The 21,954-nt window shown below is 43.4% G+C and overlaps 1 protein-coding gene across 1 annotated transcript in view; it reads right to left on the bottom strand.

Annotated features, from left to right (window-relative positions):
• The window catches only part of LOC310854463 (prepronociceptin-like), a 30,959-nt gene extending 9,234 nt beyond the window's left edge, over nt 1-21,725 (bottom strand). The window contains exons 1-2 of the mRNA XM_083759124.1: nt 21,627-21,725; nt 21,308-21,562 (exon numbers count right to left, since the gene is read on the bottom strand). The gene's annotated coding sequence lies outside the window, so the exon portion shown is untranslated. The remainder of the gene's footprint in view (nt 1-21,307; nt 21,563-21,626) is intronic.
• Nucleotides 21,726-21,954: the final 229 nt, after the last annotated feature.

The raw sequence follows: 21,954 nt of genomic DNA, 5'->3' as shown, positions 1-21,954 counted from the left end.
ATACAACAAAATATACAACCTGAATCTGCGAACCATGAATTAAATAGGCGCGCACACACGCTGCTGTTTTAGGTGCATCTCCTCCCTCCTGTCCTGTCTGTCTCTTGCGGCGGTCCGTCCATGACACTGTGACCATGCACGTTTATGACAATCTATTTAGATTGCCTCGCGAGTCGCTGCAGTGGCTGGGCTAGTGTCAACTGTCAATTATATGAATGTGCTGCCTAAACCAGCCTCATGTACATGGCACTACAGTAGCACTGGTGGGCTGCCCGGGTTAGCCCATCTCCGATGCGGTCCACTCGATTCCCCTGCACTTGCGCTGGCTGGCACGCCGGCACATTTGGCATTCAAGCGTCGGGTTTATCCTTCATTAAAAGGACGAGACGTAACGCGAGAAAGACATGGCTGTAGATTGCAGTAGCCATAGGCTACCCGTTGGTTGGTAGACTTGACTATAGCATAGCCTCGGTCCCAGGCTTATACTTATCTGTGAAAAGAAGAGCTATAGCTGCAGCTATGCAAATGCCTTTTTAGGTGAGTGAAAACATATGTTTAGATGCCTGTGACAGCCTCTCAGCTGGTCAAACAATGCTGTTCCGCTGTTCTCCGACAGAAAAACTGGTGAGGACAAAGCGTACGACAGCTCCCTACCAGACGTGACTTTTTGTCCTACTCAAGTTCAATTTCAAGCTTTGGCGGAAATGGTAAATGCCGAAAATGTCGGTAATTTCGGCGTGCACCCATATTTTGGCGTACGCACGGTTGATAAATGAGGGCCATATGAGTGTATGAATTTATGTATTTGCATTCTGATAAAGAACAGAATTATAATAAGAAATACTTGTATTGCTTTTCTGTGAATACAGCACTGATGACAAGCTCTCATACATACGCACATGCGCATGGCATCTTTTAAAGGTTTTATGACATTCATTTTCATTTACTTTTTTCTTTTAGGTTTTATGACCTCAATTACACCCAAAAAACCTGAACTTTGAACATTCAGTGGATCTTCTGTGGTCTGAAGTTTTCTTTGGGGTTTTTTGGGCCTTTTGAGCTACAATGAAAACAGGCAACACAGTGAAAACAGTGACATCTGCTGGCAAATCCCATTGACATATATATGGGATTTGCAGTAAGTGATGTCACTTACTGCCGGCAAATCAGAGCACCTGTTTGAGCCAGAAAACCCCAGATCACAGAAAATCTACTGAATGTTAAAAGTTCATGTTTTTTGGGTGCAATTGAGATTAGAAAACCTAAAAAAAACAAGAACAATTCCAAAACCTTTTTTTTTAATGTCACAATCCTTTAATGTCCTTTTGATTGTTTGATTGGTAAATGGTGCATTTATATAGCGCCTTTATCCAAGGCGCTTTACATAGATTGTGCATTGTTAAAACCACAAGCCATGAAGTGATTCTTCCTTAGTAATAAATGCACTTTTATATCTATGGCCAAGCTTTGCTTCTCTCTCCTGGCACGTCTTTTTAGCAGACCTCCGGCCACCGAACAAAAGACCAGCAGCCACATAATAATCACTAACAGCCTGAGTGATTTTCTTATTCAATGCTGTGGTTCTGTAATAGCATATGGGAAGCAGTTATAATACTATTCTGCAGGATGAGGGAAAGTGTAGGAGCAGCATTGTCGCGGTCTGAGTGCTTTTATAAAAGCAGCTTTATTAAGTTAACCCATTCTGACCTGAGATCAGATTCATACGAGGTTTCCACTGGACACACACTGGTCTGATTAAGTTAAGAGAGATCGTGGCAAGAGATAATGCAGCTCATTAGAGACTTAACAGAGACGGGCTGAATGGAGAGAGAAATCAGATTTAACTGTGAAGTATGACATGAAATACTTTCTTCTTAACTCACGGCATGCAGTCACTAAGACCTGTTTAGATGGACTGTTTTAACCCATTAGGACCTGAGGCCCATACAAGAAAAAAAAAGTCTTCTGACTTTTCAATAACCATTTAGTATTTGTCCTATTTTAGTCATCTGCAATTGTTTAGTCTTAGTAGACAGTCTTAGTCGACTAAATATCAAAATCTTAGTCTTTACTCTTTTAGTCTTAGTCAACTAAATGAACACTGATTCAATTTACAGTAGCTAATAGAAAGAAAACTAGTCTGCATCTCCAGAACCAGCATAGAAGAACAAACCTCGTACCCTGCATGCTTTCTTGCAAAAGAAAAAGGCTGAAAAAGGTCCTTCAGTTCCCTTCCCTCCCTGTCAAAAGGGATGAATAATCATATCATATTCCATTTGGTCTGTTGATTGGATTTTATTATTTCTACAAGTTTGGGCTATTTATTAAAAAACTATTTTCTCAGATAATGCCATATTATTATAATGCCCCCTGTCATCACAAGCCTAACCCGTGTTGGAAAAAGTACCAATACTGCAAAAGTATTGGCATCAAAATGTAGAAAGTTCTCTCTATGTATGCAGAATGTCCCATTTCAAGTTCCAAATGTATACAAAGATTTTGAAAATAGCAGATCTACAAGCTCACAATGTGCCACATTGAGACCCATTGTGAGCTTGTTGAAATGTATATAGAGCTGAATTGGTTAATGTATGTTTTGTAATAATAATCAAAGCAACTATAGTAACTAAAATAAATGTAGTGAAGTAAAAGTACAATATTTGCCTCTGAGATGTAGTGGAGTAGAAGTAAAAGTATTGAAAATTGGAAATTCTCAAGTAAAGTACAAATACATTAGAATTGTATAGTAACAGTTAACATCTGTGAAAGCATCACTCATATATCGCCCTCGACCCATCATGATGTCTGTCAGCTTCTCTTCAGGGGTCCTGGATGACCCAATTACTTTGCTTAATGAAGTGATTAACCACTAAATAAACCGGTTAATTAAATCATTGAGCACCACTAATGTGCTGAGGCAGCTCAGATGAAGACGCGAGACAGAGTCCAGTTAGATTTATAATCAAAGGGAAAAGGAATGCTCCTTTTGCTGAAAAGCTTTGGTTAGACATAGTATTCGTCCGGCTGGATTAAGGTCGGTGAGGGGTGCGTTAAAACGACTGGATTAAGGTTGGTGAGGGGTGCGTTAAAACGACCGGATTAAGGTTGGTGAGGGGTGTGTTAAAACGACTGGATTAAGGTTGGTGAGGGGTGTGTTAAGGGTTGCGAGAGGGTTAAGGTTAGGTTTAGGTGTGCTGCCCCGTGGTATGTTAGGGTTAGGGTGAGGGTTTGAGATATTGGACCAATGGTATTAACCAGTTCCTCTCCAGATAAAAAAGTGTTTTTGAGAACAACTGCTTTAGGAAAATTGCTCCCTGCTAAAACCTGAGAAGAACCAGGCAATCCATGCCTGGTAATGCTGGACCTACAAAAGGCTTTTGACATTGTAATTGGTTTTGATAGCACATCAGTGAGCTGGATGCAATCCTACCTGGAGGGGAGAGAACAGATGGTGGAGGTGAACGGAACACTGCAAATCTTTCAGGTGATAAGATGGCCACCAACGTAATCAAAAAAGTCAACCAAAGAACAAGATTCCTGTACAGAATCCCGACACTGGTCAACAAAAACACCTTGAAGACCCTAACAGGAGCCCTCGTACAAGGTTTCATCGACTATGCATGTCAACGAAGTCCACACCCACAAAACCAGAGGGAGATCAACAAACCATGTGCAACGCAGATGCCCTACCAACAGATGCCCTACCAACAGCCCTTAAGACATGTCTTGATGTTGACATTCTTAACATCCCTTCACCCCTGACTCCTTCAAACCGCTCTCAGAGGGCACTCTCCAGGGGTCCTGGATGACCAATTACTTTGCTTAATGAAGTGATTAACCACTAAATAAACCGGTTAATTAAATCATTGAGCACCGCTGATGTGCTGAGGCAGCTCAGATGAAGACGCGAGACAGAGTCCAGTTAGATTTATAATCAAAGGGAAAAGGAATGCTCCTTTTGCTGAAAAGCTTTGGTTAGACATAGCATTGGTTAGACATAGTATTGGTCTGGCTGGATTAAGGTTGGTGAGGGGTGCGTTAAAAGTAAAACGACCGGATTAAGGTTGGTGAGGGGTGCATTAAAACGACTGGATTAAGGTTGGTGAGGGGTGCGTTAAGGGTTGGGTGTGCTGCCCCGTGGGATGTTAGGGTTTGAGATATCGGACCAATGGTATGTCTTTAAATATATTTTTTATCCCACGATTTTGTAACCCATTTTTCACCCCTGTGTCAATCATCTAATGTGATCCTGGGCTCTACACACCCTCCACCAACCTGGGGAGAGCAACGGACTTAACTCATGCTTCCTTCATGCTTGAGTGTCCAAGTTGCTCCTTTACACCTGACAGGGGGGAGTTTCCCTGGTTGGACGTAGCGCATGGAAGGAACACGTTAATCCAACCAGTTCCTTTCCCCTCCATCAGGCGCCCCGGCTGGCCAGGGGGAGGCAGTTTAGAGACCAGGATTACTGCATGTTTTTGTGAGGGTACCTACCCTAGGGGACACGGGGAGAACATGCAAACTCTACACAGAAAGGCCCTTTCGCCAACCCCGCCTTCGGGTATGGGCACTGATGATGCGGAGGAGGAAACACACCGCCAGCACCCACAGCGCACCGAGTGGGAATCGAACCCAGGACCTTCTAGCTGTGAGGCGACAGCACTACCAACTGTGCCAAGGGTGCCACCGTGCCCCCCTAGAGACGAATGGTATGTCTAACCAGTTCCTCTCCAGATAAAAAAGTGTTTTTGAGAACAATTGCTTTAGGAAAATTGCTCCCTGCTAAAACCTGAGAAGAACCAGGCAATCCATGCCTGGTAATGCTGGACCTCCAAAAGGCTTTTGGAGGTCCAATTACACCGTAATTGGTTTTGATAGCACATCAGTGAGCTGGATACAATCCTACCTGGAGGGGAGAGAACAGATGGTGGAGGTGAACGGAACACTGCAAATCTTTCAGGTGACAAGATGGCCACCAACGTAATCAAAAAAGTCAACCAAAGAACAAGATTCCTGTACAGAATCCCGACACTGGTCAACAAAAACACCTTGAAGACCCTAACAGGAGCCCTCGTACAAGGTTTCATCGACTATGCATGTCAACGAAGTCCACACCCACAAAACCAGAGGGAGATCAACAAACCATGTGCAACGCAGATGCCCTACCAACAGATGCCCTACCAACAGATGCCCTACCAACAGATGCCCTACCAACAGATGCCCTACCAACAGATGCCCTACCAACAGCCCTTAAGACATGTCTTGATGTTGACATTCTTAACTCATGACCGGGCACCCATTTTGGTGTCAGCATCATGTTATGCTTTAGCTATTGAAAAATAGCAGATCTACAAGCTCATATCGCACCACCGAGTGGCGCGATACGAGCTTGTAGGTCTGCTATTTTTGAATAATCGAAGAACGACTGACATTTTTAGAATCTGATCTCAGGTCAGAATGGTTAATCAGACCAGTGTGTGTCCAGTGGAAACCTCGTATTAATCTGATCTCAGGTCAGAATGGGTTAATCAGACCAGTGTGTCTCCAGTGGAAACCTCGTATGAATCTGATCTCAGGTCAGAATGGGTTAATCAGACCAGTGTGTGTCCAGTGGAAACCTCGTATGAATCTGATCTCAGGTCAGAATGGGTGAACATCCCTTCACCCTTGACTCCTTCCAAACCACTTACGGGCGGCTGCAATTCGAAACTGTCCCACGGTCCCACCCCCCTTTCCCCTTACTGTAGTCTTTCCCTTTTTACTTCCTTTATATGACATTTTCCTGTTTCTTTTTTTATAGAAGTGTATATTTGTACGTCTCTAAATGTCGTATTAACTGTAATGCTTAATCATGGTGTCGTCCACATTAACAGTTTTTTAATTGACTTGTTTTTTAAATGTACCCATTCTGCATACCGTGAATAAAATGTTCAATCAATCAATCAATCAATCAATCAATCAATCAATCAATCACACAAAACTCACTCCAAACAGTCCTCAGCAACTTTTACACTGTTATCACTCGTAACCATTCTTCTCTTAGGTAGCTTTTTTCAACACTGTTTTATTTTTTTATTTTTTTTTATTCATTGAGGACTGGGGGGGGGGGGGCGGGGGGAGGACTGGGAATGTGAGATAAATTGTTCCAAAGAGAGAGCTTGACTTAAAGCCGGATTATTCACACATGATTGGTCAGAGTGGTGTTCTGCATTCGATTGTAGCTTCCCCCCCCCCCCCCCTTTATTTTATGAAAGCTTATGTTTAATTCAAAATAAGTAATCACAATATTGGCTATTTTTGGATTGTCATCCACCAGAACGTACTATCAGAGTAATTCTGATGCAGAGAGAGAGAGAGAGAGAGAGAGAGAGAGAGAGAGAGAGAGAGAGAGAGAGAGAGAGAGAGAGAGAGAGAGAGAGAGAGAGAGAGAGTCAGCGACTTCAAGTTCCTTGTGTTCACGTCACGAGGACCACTGACCTCTCCTGAGTTGAGCGCGCCATGCAGTCACATGTTGAAAAGCAGTGGTGGAATGTCACTATAAGTACATTTACTCAAGTACTGTAACCTACTTTTGAGGTACTTTTACTTTACTGGAGTATTTTTTCCTCATTTCAATACTTTTACTTCTAATCCACTAGCTATAGCCTACATCTCAGAAGCAAATATTTTGCTTTTGCTGCACTACAATTATTTGAAAACTTTAGTTACTTGTTACTTTGTAGATTTTAATTATTATTACAAAACATGCATTACCCACTTCAGCCCCAGTGTGTGCATCATAGAGCTATTAAATGGTAAATGGTAAATGGTGCATTTATATAGCGCTTTTATCCACGGCGCTTTACAGAGATTGTGCATTACATTCACACACACATTCATACACTGATGGCAGCGGAAACCATGCAAGGCACCAACTAGCACATCGGGAGCAATTAGGGGTTCAGTGTCTTGCTCAAGGACACTTCGACAGTAACTCTGGGGGAGCCCGGGTTCGAACTGGCAACCTTACGGTTACCATCCAGGCACTCTACCCCTGAGCCACCACCGCCCCTGTGCTATTAGAACATACATGGGCAACTGGCGGCCCGGGGGCCACATGCGGCCCCCACCATCACTAAATGTGGCCTGCAAGTTAATATCAGGATATATTATTGATTTGATTTCAGCTGTTACAATTCCAAACATTCCAAACCTGACGCTGTAATTACTTCTGTCTATGTAGCTTAATGACCAGTATTAAAATGTTTTTGTCTTTTTTACGTCCAATATATTTGTATTTAGTTCATAAAGTTAACATATCTATAACTAAATGCACTTGAAATTAAATAAAAATGTTACTTTTCAGGGATTCCAATTCAAAAATAGAAAAGAAATGTCAGGATTTCAATTCAAATGTAGCCAAAATAGCTGATCTACAAGCTCAAAACTTTTGACTGACGTACGTACGTACAGACAGAGACATGGTGCATTTGATAGATATACCGTGTGGTCATGTATTGTCACTGTCACAGACCTTTGCGTCTTTCGTTGTAGTCTATGGTGTGTACCTGTAGCCTGATCCTATGTTGTCTTTCCCAGCTATATTGTGTAACCAGTCCTCATGCTTATATTTAGTTCACCTGCTGCAGTCCTTGTCAAGTCATTGTTTGGTGTCATCATGTTTACTGTTAGTTTGTGATTGTGATGTTTTCTCTGTTAATTTATATAAAATCACCCAATGTTGGGTTTTGAACTCTTCCTGCCTTGTTGTCACTGCACCACCAGATAATGACAACAAGCCTTTGTCCTATAGCCTATTTGTGTGAATCAAGCTTGTGATGTTACATTTAAAAACAAAGTACACTTTGTTTCCCACAAGTTATTAACTTGAGCACTCAAGTAATTATTCTCTCTCTCTCTCAATGGTCACTCCGGTATTCTATGGGCTGGCCTGCAGCGCACCGTTCTATGGGCTGGTCTGCAGTGCAGCGTTCTAACAGACCAGAAGGTATTCTATGGGCTGGTCTGCAGTGCAGCGTTCTAACAGACCAGAAGGTATTCTATGGGCTGGTCTGCAGTGCAGCGTTCTAACGGACCAGAAGGTATTCTATGGGCTGTTCTGCAGTGCAGCGTTCTAACGGACCAGAAGGTATTCTATGGGCTGGCCTGCAGTGCAGCGTTCTAACGGACCAGAAGGTGTTCTATGGGCTGGTCTACAGTGCAGCGTTCTAACAGACCAGAAGGTATTCTATGGGCTGGTCTGCAGTGCAGCGTTCTAACAGACCAGAAGGTGTTCTATGGGCTGGTCTACAGTGCAGCGTTCTAACAGACCAGAAGGTATTCTATGGGCTGGTCTGCAGTGCAGCGTTCTAACAGACCAGAAGGTATTCTATGGGCTGGTCTGCAGTGCAGCGTTCTAACGGACCAGAAGGTATTCTATGGGCTGTTCTGCAGTGCAGCGTTCTAACGGACCAGAAGGTATTCTATGGGCTGTTCTGCAGTGCAGCGTTCTAACGGACCAGAAGGTATTCTATGGGCTGGCCTGCAGTGCAGCGTTCTAACGGACCAGAAGGTGTTCTATGGGCTGGTCTACAGTGCAGCGTTCTAACAGACCAGAAGGTATTCTATGGGCTGGTCTGCAGTGCAGCGTTCTAACAGACCAGAAGGTGTTCTATGGGCTGGTCTACAGTGCAGCGTTCTAACAGACCAGAAGGTATTCTATGGGCTGGCCTGCAGTGCAGCGTTCTAACGGACCAGAAGGTATTCTATGGGCTGGTCTGCAGTGCAGCGTTCTAACAGACCAGAAGGTATTCTATGGGCTGGTCTGCAGTGCAGCGTTCTAACAGACCAGAAGGTATTCTATGGGCTGTTCTGCAGTGCAGCGTTCTAACAGACCAGAAGGTATTCTATGGGCTGGTCTGCAGTGCAGCGTTCTAACGGACCAGAAGGTATTCTATGGGCTGTTCTGCAGTGCAGCGTTCTAACGGACCAGAAGGTGTTCTATGGGCTGTTCTGCAGTGCAGCGTTCTAACGGACCAGAAGGTGTTCTATGGGCTGGCCTGCAGTGCAGCGTTCTAACAGACCAGAAGGTATTCTATGGGCTGTTCTGCAGTGCAGCGTTCTAACGGACCAGAAGGTATTCTATGGGCTGTTCTGCAGTGCAGCGTTCTAACGGACCAGAAGGTATTCTATGGGCTGGTCTGCAGTGCAGCGTTCTAACGGACCAGAAGGTGTTCTATGGGCTGGTCTGCAGTGCAGCGTTCTAACGGACCAGAAGGTATTCTATGGGCTGGTCTGCAGTGCAGCGTTCTATCGGACCAGAAGGTATTCTATGGGCTGGTCTGCAGTGCAGCGTTCTAACAGACCAGAAGGTATTCTATGGGCTGGTCTGCAGTGCAGCGTTCTAACAGACCAGAAGGTATTCTATGGGCTGGCCTGCAGTGCAGCGTTCTAACGGACCAGAAGGTATTCTATGGGCTGGCCTGCAGTGCAGCGTTCTAACGGACCAGAAGGTGTTCTATGGGCTGGTCTGCAGTGCAGCGTTCTAACGGACCAGAAGGTATTCTATGGGCTGGCCTGCAGTGCAGCGTTCTATCGGAGCAGAAGTGGGGCCGCTGTCTCATTTGGGTGCGTGGGATTTGTAGTCCCCGTGTGTCTCTATCCCGGATACGGCTGCCGTGGGAAACAAAATGAAAATTGAGTGTCAGGCTGTCACTCCGGGGCTCCGTATCAAGTCTTCCAATCCTATCTAAAATGTGAACATTAAAACAAATGCCGTTTACCTTTCGAGGCAAGTAAGGAATTTACACACTGCGGTCTGCCAAATATATCTGACTGAATTGCACAGCGTGCCATATATTATGTTCAGTGGAATCTGAACATAAATCATCATTAATTTAATGTCATTCTGTGTAATCTAAAGCTGCCATAAAAATAATGGAGGGGGAAAAGAGGGGGCATTTCACCAATTTATCTTTCTTCTTTGGCTCCATTTCCCCAGACGTGGCCACCAGACGTTCTGAGTCATGCGGTTGTAATCTCTCTCTGTCGCTGAGGAGGGAGTCCCCTGGGCAGCCTTATACTTCCTGTCAGCCTCAAATACTGCAGTTAACCCATTCTGACCTGAGATCAGATTCATACGAAGGTTTCCGCCGGACACACACTGGTCTGATGAACCCATTCTGACCTGAGATCAGATTCAAAAAATGTCAGTCGTTCTTCGATTTTTCAAAAATAGCAGCTATTTTTCAATAGCTAAAGCATAACGTGATGCTGACACCAAAATGGGTGCCCGTTCAGAATGGGTTAAATTGAGCTTGAGGAACCATCGGCACTATAGCGGCACATATGGCTCATTGACCAATCATGGCTGTTCCTCTGGCCATGCCGCCCATGCGCTGGACTGAATTTGTTTATACCATCATGGCCAAATACTGGGTTTCTCATACATTTTTGAGTGGTGCAGCCATAGGGTGCAGCCACTCCAATGCCCAGCAATGTCTGTCTCTATGTATGTATGTTTAGGGTACCAACAGGAGACAAAGTGGCGCTGTTGAGCTTCACACTGTGCACAGGTGCATGATGGGAAGAGTGCATGATGGGAAGAGTTTTTTTGCACCACTAACTTCAGACAGGTCACATTTATTTTATTTTTTATCCACAGTGGTGGACACACACACACACACACACACACACACACACACACACACACACACACACACACACACACACACACACACACACACACACACAAAATGTCCCTACTTCGCTCATGACTTTGAAAGAAGTGCAACCCATCATTACATTCATGTAATGATCGATTACGTCAATTTGTGGTTTGACGTGAAAACAGGTGGAAGTAGCTTATTGAATTCAATCCATCTGTGTTCTTTTTAATCCTAACACCCACAAAAAGACAGGTGACGACCCTATTGCATCATGACCATTGTCCCTAGGATTAGCGCCTGTCTTGTTTCTTTCCTTTAAGACAGCTGCTAACTCTGTCCACCCGCAGGGAACAGTGACCCGCTAACCTCTAATGTTCAGAGTGGAGGAATACAGGTGAGAATATTGACGGCTTCCTGGACTCCATTCAGCTGCTCCATTGAGAAGGTTACCATGGAGCTAACCTCGCGTCACCGCGACTTTCCACCTCTGAGGAAAGCCTGGTCTGTGTTCCAAAATCGCCTGTGTGGTCTAGACCGCATGAGAAAAATTAACAACAAAAAAACAACCTCTGGTGGTTCCATTTTTTTCCCCGGTGTCGCTTTGTTTTGGTCCCCCCCCTGTTTGTTTTTAGTCTCGCCAGTCGCTACGAGTTGGAATTAAAGATGGATGTAAAACAAACTATTCCAATAAGTGCTTGAAGAAACTTGTCTGCTTCAGACGCAGCAAGGCGTTTATTGGACAGGCCCTAAAATGATCGCATGGAATTATTTTGGGTAATTCCGGTTTGGTGGTTCCGGCCTAATGACTATACACACTGTTACATAATGGTATTATGTTAAGATAATAATGTAATAATATAATATAAATATATATTTTATATTATATATATATATGGTATGCGGTCAGGCTTAGGCTGGGCTCAGGGAAGAGGACGCCCCTGCCATGCATAGTCCTCCATGTCACCGTTGGAGGTGCGACAAAGAAAGCAGGAAGAGCATCCTTCTGTATGAAATAATACTTATCTATATGCCTATGCGTTCATGGTTGGAGAGTGGAACACTGATATCAGCTTTCAGTCTAGGTCCTGTTGCCATGTGTGGGACCAATCATCTGCCCTGTCCCTCTACTATTTAAACAAGTGTTAGCGCCTGTGCTCACTGGCAGTGTGTTACACACCGTTCATGGAGATGGTGAGTGTGTGGTCTGAATGCTGGTGCCAAAAGGTTTGGTGTCACCATGTTCTTGACTTACACGCTATTCTTGTCTTTAGTGTTTTGTTTTGTTCCGCAAAAGTTGAACTCGCTATAATTAAAGGTATATTCAGTGATTTCACTCAAAAAACCTTAGGTTTCGTTTTTGGCTGTGGGACCCAGCCTTTTGTCCAATCAGGATAGAGAGTCAAAAACGAAACCTAAGGTTTTCTGACCCCCAGGGGTTAACTGGGGACAGGGAGGAACTCCTTATATGGCCAGCACACTCTATATTAGGGAGGATTATCACAACAAAACAAAAAAATAAGTGATATTTGAATTAAGTGAAATCACTGAATATACCTTTAAGGCGTGTTAAAATGAAGAGTTTCAGGGCAGCCTTTGGCTGACTGATTCCTTTAAGGCGTGTTAAAATGAAGAGTTTCAGGGCAGCCTTTGGCTGACTGATTCCTTTAAGGCGTGTTAAAATGAAGAGTTTCAGGCAGCCTTTGGCTGACTGATTCCTTTAAGGCGTGTTAAAATGAAGAGTTTCAGGGCAGCCTTTGGCTGACTGACTGATTGTCCGTTTACTGCTAAGCAGTCTGACTTGATGTGATTGTTTTGTAGACCTACTGGCACCAGCTTTTTGTAACCGTCACTTTTGATTTGATTTGATTTGACACACTTCATCTTTAATAGCCTAAATGCATATTATGGTGCTGCAAGATTTTCCAAATTGGCCAATCAGAGAGAGAGAGAGAGAGAGAGAGAGAGACGCACAGCAGCAACAACAGTAGTAACTAGAAAAGTGCGCACCCCGCTGCGAGCACAGATCCCCGCCAGGCCAGGTTGGCCCCGCCCCCTACTCAGGGTCTCAGATCCCCGCCAGGCCAGGGTGGCCCCGCCCCCTACTCAGGGTCTCAGATCCCCGCCAGGCCAGGTTGGCCCCGCCCCCTACTCAGGGTCTCAGATCCCCGCCAGGCCAGGTTGGCCCCGCCCCCTACTCAGGGTCTCAGATCCCCGCCAGGCCAGGTTGGCCCCGCCCCCTACTCAGGGTCTCAGATCCCCGCCAGGCCAGGTTGGCCCCGCCCCCTACTCAGGGTCTCAGATCCCCGCCAGGCCAGGTTGGCCCCGCCCCCTACTCAGGGTCTCAGATCCCCGCCAGGCCAGGTTGGCCCCGCCCCCTACTCAGGGTCTCAGATCCCCGCCAGGCCAGGTTGGCCCCGCCCCCTACTCAGGGTCTCAGATCCCCACCAGGCCAGGTGGCCCCGCCCCCTACTCAGGGTCTCAGATCCCCACCAGGCCAGGTGGCCCCGCCCCCTACTCAGGGTCTGCAAAATCTGGAAGTCAGACGGGGAACGAGCAGAAAGGGCAGATTGCGATGATCCAGATGTGAACTATCAACTATGCATCATATATGCATCTTACGTGAGCTACTGAGAGGCTGAGCAACCCGGACACCCTACTGTTTTTCATTCTAGTTTTTCTCCATTTTATAAAAATAAAGAAACAAACATAACTGTAAAGCCATAAGCCGTCACAGATAAGCCATAAAGTAATCATGTACAGTAAAGACCACGTGCTGTGCTTTTTATGCAGCTAAATCAATTTCTGTCATGAAGGGGAGCAGACACGTGTAACCACATTTGGGACCCAAAAGACGGTAGGCCTATTGAGGGAGAAGACCTACTCTACTGTATCACGCCGGCAATGGACCCTTCTGAATGAACCACGGCGTACTGGGGTCGGCTGCTGCACATCGTCTCTGAATGGCCTGGCAGACACACAGCTAGCGCAGCATCGTCTCTGAATCTCCTGGCAGACACACAGCTAGCGCAGCATGCGAGACAGTCATTAGTCCCACATCGACAACCTATCTACCCTAACCTAAACATAAGCGCAAGCGCGGGCGCAGCGCAGGTCGAGCGGTAGTGCGACCATTGTTTCCGCATGTCGGTCTGTTGGCGGGTCTGATCTTAGTACGCATCCCGAGCTTGAGCAGACTGCCGACCACATGGTCAACACTTAGCTGTCCCCTGAGGCTGTACAGAGTAGACCACCTTCAGAGGATCTTCCTAGTGGGAACAGGCTCCTCTGAGGGTCTCTCCTACTCTGACTTGTGGTATTTCATCATGGGTCATAGGTGAAATCGGTTGTCGGCGCACTCCTTAGAAGAAAAGAAAGAAAGAAGGAAACTTAACAAATTACAGTCAATATATTGACTGGGTTATCTTCAGGGGAGAGCCTCTCTCCTAAAAAATAATCCTCTGTTGAGAAGAGACCTATATGGAGAAGGCCCACTCTGATTAACTGACCTGCACTCACCCAAATTACCTCCAGCATGATAAAATACTTACATATACACACAGAGGCACACACGTACGGTACACTGCTTCTCACCATTATAGTGGGCTAATGGACCTAAGGACCTTTACGGTGAATATTGTACTCATGATGACATAAAGGAAAATACAAAATAGAAGTGGCACATCCACTTGAAGATAGGTGCAGGTCCAGCTAAATAAAAAATAAATAATAATAAAAAAAGTCGTCAAACTAAAAGGCTTACAGCGCTCCCAGTCAAAGCTATTGATTAACATTTTGACTAAAAAGTCTTCTTCAGAATCATTCCAAAGAAGCCTTAAAAAAAGACCACAGCTGCTTAATTGTCTGCTGTCTTCCAAATGCTTTTAACAAGCCTATTAACCTTGGGGTGAGGTATTTATAGAAAGTAATAGCCTGGTCTCTGCTCTTCATTGATTCTATGGAACACAAAATCAATGGGCTTCTAATTAGAATGATCAGAGAGACTTATGTGTGTTCTTCCGGTTGAGCAACTAGTAACTACACAGTCTTCCCTTCTTACAAAAAAAGGTTAATTCTGCATGGAATGGGAAAAAACATTTCCTCCTTTAAACGGTTTCATATGGAACCATATACAATAGGAGTAGCTATGTTACTGTAGATTCACTGTTAACATGACGTGATTTGGTTACAAGTAGGCCTTGCTTCAGGTCAATCATATTTCATTATCTTGTTTAACTAAATAAAAGATTTGTTTGATTATTTTCCTCCACTTAGTAATCATTTAAACAGCTCTTCTCCTCTGATCTAAGGTCGTAGTACACCCATTCTTGAGATAAGGGACAAAACTTTTTTCAAACTAGATTTTTTTTTTTTTTAAGATGCATTCAAATCAAATAGATGTATTTGTAGACACAGGTCTCAACTACCAATCTTGAGAAGGAACAGGTTTTTCGCATAACATTTCTTTCTAAAATGGGACATTTATGCACTTAATACCTGATTCTTGTCAACTCCGTCAGACACACTAAAATCCCTTTTAATTGAATTTGATAATTTCAACAATAATATAAAGTCCTCAGTTATCTTATAATGGCTTTCAGGAATCAAGTTAAGTAATACAATTCTTTTAATATTGTTTTGTTCCAATATCACACTATTATGAAATATCCAATTTCTCAAATCCGTCATTTCAACCTTTATTTTCAATATTATAACATGAAAACCATGTAAAAAAAAAAAAAAAACATCATTACGTATCATTTCAGTTGGTGTTTCAATACATAAGCACAAAAGATTTAACATCGAATTTTCTATTTCTTTGTAAATTAACAAAAACATCATGGGACGAACGTCTGACGGAGTTGACGAACATCTGACGGAGTTGACAAGTTTAACTGATTTAGGTTCTAGACCACCTAGGATCTTGATTCTGGTGACTAATCATACATTTTCAAGGATGTGGGATACATTGGTACTATTTAGATTTGTCCTGTGACCATGGTAGACATTTTTCAAAATGGCCGCCAACTTTCTGTTATTTCCCAATAACTCAAGTTCTACACCACCTAGGATCTTGATTATGGTGACTAATCCTACATTTTCAAGGAGGAGGAATACAGTTGTACTATTTAGATTTATCCTGTGACAATGGCAGCCATTTTCAAAAATGGTGGACCTGCTATTATTTTACCAATTTAGTCAGGGAATATTATCAGAATAATGTTAAATCTGTGAATACATTTCTTACCAAGAATTTTTTCACCAATGTGTTTGTAAAGGTGTCTACTAACCCACATTGGTTTCTATTGAACATTTTTGACAGCTGCTGAAAGTTGGGTACCATACCAAGTGGCTATGGCCAAACTAGGGGTCAAACCCCTTGGGCTAAATTCGGCCATATATCCACTTGCCCAAATGGGCTGACCTCATTTTGTGATGACGGCTATGGCCGTTTTCAGCCCAAGGAGTGTTCTTCGTGCATAGCTAATATTTGGAATGCATTCAGAATCATGAAAACTCCCTAGTTTGACATGTCACATGCTACTTAAAGCATAATGAACATTTTGCCTTATATAGGTTGTTGATGGTACCCCAACTTTCAGCAGCTGTCAAAAGTTCCCCTAGGGTGGTTGAATATAAAGCAATGTGGGATATGTTAGTAGACACCCTTCCAAACACATTGGTGAAGAAAATTCTTGATAAGGAATGTATTACCAGATTGTATTAATATCCCCTGACTAACTCATCTTCTAGACCACCTAGACCCGACTTCACCAACAGAGACCCGATTGACAACTAAACAACAAGTTTGGACAGCCCCACCAATTAGTGTTACGGAAAATAGCAAGTGTCTACCCTAGGCCCAGAGGGAGACACAGAACTTAGATGCGGCTCACATGTTGCACGACTCTTCAACAAGCTGCCACCAGAGATGAGAGCTGAATTCTGCCGCACAATGCTCTGCGGCCCAGGAGCAACCAACACCATGTTGGAGTTCTCTGAGTTGTTGAAGCACGAGTCCTAGCCATATAGCCTGTGCAAAGGCAAACACCTTGAAGACCTGCTTGAGGTGAACAGTGAGCAGTGAACAGTGAGCGAAAGACTGAAGACAGAAGATCTGCCTTCAGGACTATCAGGCAGGATGTGCAGACACTGAAGGCATCAGTGTCGTTCTGTGTCCCCAGCATGTCAACCAAAGCAATGTTACCAAATCAAAGGAGCCTTCACCTCAAGTCACCTGGGGCTGGGTGAGAAATCGTATCCTGTATCTAGCCTCACAACTAAATACAGACACTTGGCCAGACTGCCGTTTTTTTTTTTTTTTTTTTAAGATATTTTTTTTGCGGCTTACGCCTTTTATTGATTTTTGAAGGGACAGACAGTAGGCTGACAGGAAACGGGAGAGAGATGGGGGATGACATGCAGTAAAGGCCGTGTCGGGTCCGGGAGTCGAACCCGCGGCACACTGCGACTGGATTACCAGTCCGGTGCCCAGACCGTTACGCTACGGCCTGGGCCCAGACTGCCGTTTGAAAGGGTTAAACCCTTCATCCTGATTGGGGAAGACCACCCCACCTAATCACACCAACCGAACAAGTGAGGTTGGGGCCTCCAGGTGGGCCAGCAGCCATCTGCACAAGACTGGGCTGGACCCTGCAGGAAAGCAATCTCCAGCCAAGACAATGTAAGTTGACTATAACAGAGCCCCAGAACACAGAGGTCATGAGAAGGATGGAGAAACACTGGCAGGAGGCGACCAAGATCAACGCCACACTGCAGTGGCCAGTGAAGTCAAACTGTGCATCTGTACCTGAAAGGGACAAGTCAAAGGCCAGAAAGCCCACCTCCTTTTAATGTCCTGTCAGTAGCAACTCAACCTGCACCTGAAATAAGCCCTGACCCCTCCCAGAGAAAGTTCATCCTTGAAAATGTAATGATTAGTCACCAGAATCAAGATCCTTGGTGGTCTAAAACTTGAGTTATTGGTAAAATAACAGCAGGTTGGTGGTCATTTTGAAAAACAATGGCTGCCATGGTCACAGGACAAATCTAAATAGTACCACTGTATTCCTCATCTTTTAAAATGTATTATTAGTCGCCAGAATCAAGATCCTAGGTGGTCTAAAACTTGAGTTATTGTAAAATAACAGCAGGTGGCGGCCATTTTGAAAAACAATGGCTGCCATAGTCACAGGACAAATCTAAATAGTACCAATGTATCCCACATCCTTGAAAATGTATGATTAGTCACCAGAATCAAGATCCTAGATGGTGTAGAACTTGAGTTATTGTAAAATAACAGCAGGTGGCGGCCATTTTGAAATATGGCTGCCATGGTCACAGGGAAAATCTAAATTGTACCACTGTATCCCTCATCCTTGAAAATGTAGTCTTAGTCACCAGAATCAAGATCCTAGGTGGTGTAGAACTTGAGTTATTGTAAAATAACATCAGGTGGCGGCAATTTTGGAAAATGGCTGCCATGGTCACCACGAGACAAATCTGTGATGGCCCTATAGCCAAAAATGTTCCTTAAGGCATGCAATAACTGTGTGCCAAATTAGAATACGTCCCATTATTCAAAAACTATAATTTTATTGTTTTAGTAACACTTTTGTCAACTCCGTCAGATACGTGTCAACTCCGTCAGACACAAAACCTGACGGAGTTGACGTCTGACGGAGTTGACAAAATGTCATTTGTTTTCATCTTAACCCTCTGTAGTACAATGTAGCCATTTTGTTTTTGCTTCATTTGTTAGCTAAACCTAACCCTAAACTTTTATAATAAACATTATTTTGGAATTCTTAACAAAGATCATAATAATGTCCTGACGGAGTTGACATGTAAAAGCTGTGACCACCCTGATATCAACATTGTTTGTTTAAAATATCAAACAATTGAATGCTTGTCAGACCAGGTGCTCCACTGTTGCAACAAATACAAACGGGACTTGGAAAAGGAGTCTTCAGGCTAAATCTGTCGACAATATTTTCTGATTAATTTAAGACTTTTAAAAAACCTGACGGAGTTGACGGGAGACGTGGGACACACATTTGATATGAGATATCTAATGGAAAATATAAATTAAAATTATTGTGTATATTGTTTGCTATGTTGTTGACAATCTACTTTAATTTAGTATGTATATTTATGTGATTGTGACAGTATTAGACACTTTTTTAGCAGTTTGAAATTATGACCACTTGCTGGGGACAGGCTAAATACAGGCGTTTTTGGGTACAGCGCCTGCTTTTAACTAATTCAGATGGCATATGAAAACAATAATAATGAAATTAATGGCATAATAATACACAACTGTATTACATTTAACTTTGCAAGTGCTTTTATTTTTATTAAATTAATTTATTTTTAACAATAATAAGGCTCTTATGTGTGGGACATGTTTTTTCCACTTTTGTCCCTCATCTCAAGAATGAGTGAGTAGTCGGATTGGGTCGTGGATGATGTTAAATCTGTCCATTTTGTTAGAAGGTTCTAATGCCACGCATTCACAGCGCAGCTGGGTTTAATTACCGGTGATTGGTAACAACATACACTACAGCAGTAGTGTAATATACAGCCAACATCAAGAGAAACTCTTAGTAGCCTTCTACAAAGTAAAATAGTGTTAATTTAATGTCAAAGTTAAATGAATTAGTTAAATAAGAAATACTCTGGATTTGATTGTGTACGTAGACAGCTCTGTTAAAGAGAGCACTATCTTTTGACATTTTGGTGTAATACATTATTACAAATAACATCACAGTTAGGACATCTGTCCAGACAATCATATTTCACACTCTGTTTCATGATGAATTGCGTAAAATGTATTTTATGTGAGTTTCAGAACCTTTTATCTCAGTTCCGTACAGGACCTCTGCAGTAGGGGGACTGCATGTAATTCAGACAGGGCATTAGTCTAGCCTCTGCTCCCGTGCTTGCGGTTATGGTTATAGGTTAGGAGATGAGGTGGGTTGGTTGGTTATGGTTATGGTTATAGGTTATGGTTATAGGTTATGGTTATAGGTTAGGAGATGAGGTGGGTTATGGTTAGGTTAGGAGATGAGGTGGGTTATGGTTAGGTTAGGAGATGAGGTGGGTTGGTTGGTTATGGTTATGGTTATGCGTTGGTTATGGTTATAGGTTAGGAGATGAGGTGGGTTATGGTTATAGGTTATGGTTATAGGTTAGGAGATGAGGTGGGTTGGTTGGTTTTGGTTATGGTTATGCGTTGGTTATGGTTATAGGTTAGGAGATGAGGTGGGTTGTCATTTGTCGGACCAACGACTAGTCTGAACAACGTACTGCACCGCTGCAGTAGGACTGAGGGTTCATGCAGGGTATATGGATGTATTAGACAATTTACAATTTAGACATTAAGCAGACGATCTTTATCCAGAGCGACTTACAGTAAGAAAGAACAACACATGGTAATAAATCAAATACATAAATAGTCATCGAGGATCATAATTAAGCCAAGAACAGAACAGTCAAGCCAAAACAGTCAAGCCGAGAACTATTAGAGTCTATTAGAGCGCTTAGTCAGTACAGTGCTGAAAATCCCCAGAGGTCTTTTCCGTTTAACTAGACAATTAAGAGTTCAGCATGACACAGACTGCAACCAGTCAACATATTAACATTCCATAAATAGTATAATTGACAATAACGTACGAATAATGACACACATGTGGTCTAATAGTTTTCTATTGTGTTGAGTACTGATTTCTTTCCTTTTTTTCTCTTTTTGTTTCCTTTAATAATTGCCTTCTTGCTCATGCCGATATTATTTATTTAAATGACATTGAAGTTGGCAAGTTAAAAAAGCAATGCAAATATAGCACATGTGAATAACAACTGAAAGCATACATTGTATGTTGTATTGCCTTTTGATTCTGTTAAATAGTTTTATTCCACTTTTGAGTTTTCCAAACCTCAGAGCAGGATATCTCTGACTCATACAACGCGTCTCCTGTCAAGGTTCAACCATTTTAAATTAGGCTTCCAATATACAGTATAGGACATTTTTAAATAATTGTCCCATCGATTCAGATTCCAACATGATCCGTTTGAACAAATCTCAGTGCAAAACTTTTCAAAAATTAAACTTTTGCATGGACCATACTGACCTAAACCAAAGCAAACCAAAGCAACAACAAACAATCAACATACTAAACCTTTGCCTTCCATTCACACATGTCAGGGCTCAAACTGCTATGGCAGTGGTTCTCAATCAGTGGTCCAGGGACCACCAGCTGGGTTCCGGGTGGTCCCCAGCTATAAATGATGGAGAGTTGATAACCAAATGGACCGTTATAGATCAATAACTCTCAAGAGCGTTACATTATTTGGTCTGGTTTTTCAAGAGTTGAATTATTGTTAAACATCTCTATTACTTTATTTACAAATATTCTACACAATTTGAGAATGTAGAAGAATTATTGTCATTTTGATCAAAGTCGTATCCAACGACAACAAAATATCCCACGCTTTGAAACATCTCTTCAAAAAGGTGGTCCGTGGCTCAAATGCCAAATAAATGATGGACCTTGATATGAAACAGGTTTACATTCAAACATGTCAGGGGTCAAACTGACATGTGACTGGTCATAACATACATAAAGCCTGTCCGTCTGTCCATCCATCCATCAATATGGCCTTACCTGTGTTGGTGAAAAGGTGCTTGCCGGGAGTATAGGATCCCTGAAGGTGGTAGAGAGAGAGTGTGCAGTCCTTGCCTCTCTCTTTGTGTACGTGTGTGTGTGTGTGTGTGTGTGTGTGTGTGTGTGTGTGTGTGTGGGTGTGTGTGTGTGCGTGTGCGTGTGTGTGTGTGCGCGTGTGTGCACGCGCGTTTATGCGTGTGTGTTTGTGTGTGTACCGTATGTGTGTGTGTGTGTGTGTGTGTGTGTGTGTGTGTGTGTGTGTGTGTGTGTGTGTGTGTGTGTGTGTGTGTGTGTGTGTGTGTGTGTGTGTGTGTGTGTGAGAGCAGGTTTCTGAGCCTATGAGCAAGTATACGTGTCCTTGCCTCCCTCCCTCTCTCTCTCTCTCTCTCTCTCCCTCTCTCTCTCTGTCTTACGTGGTGTCTTGTTGATCTACGTGGAAGCCCAGAGCTTGCTCCTACTTATAAGGGGGACAACCCACCTCCCACTGCACCCCCCCCCCCCTCCACACACACACACACACACACACACACACACACACACACACACACACACTCCTCCTCTCTGTTCTACTTCATTCAGAACTCTCTCTTTCATCACAGACGGAGGGAGGGAGTGGTGATGAGGCAGAGAGAGGGAGGGAGGGAGTG

This window comes from Protomyctophum parallelum (assembly GCF_964188405.1).
Source record: "Protomyctophum parallelum genome assembly, chromosome: 2".
Lineage (NCBI taxonomy): Eukaryota > Metazoa > Chordata > Actinopteri > Myctophiformes > Myctophidae > Protomyctophum > Protomyctophum parallelum.
The sequence above is the reverse complement of the archived record's forward strand: the minus strand, read 5'-3'. Positions and strand labels throughout refer to the sequence as shown.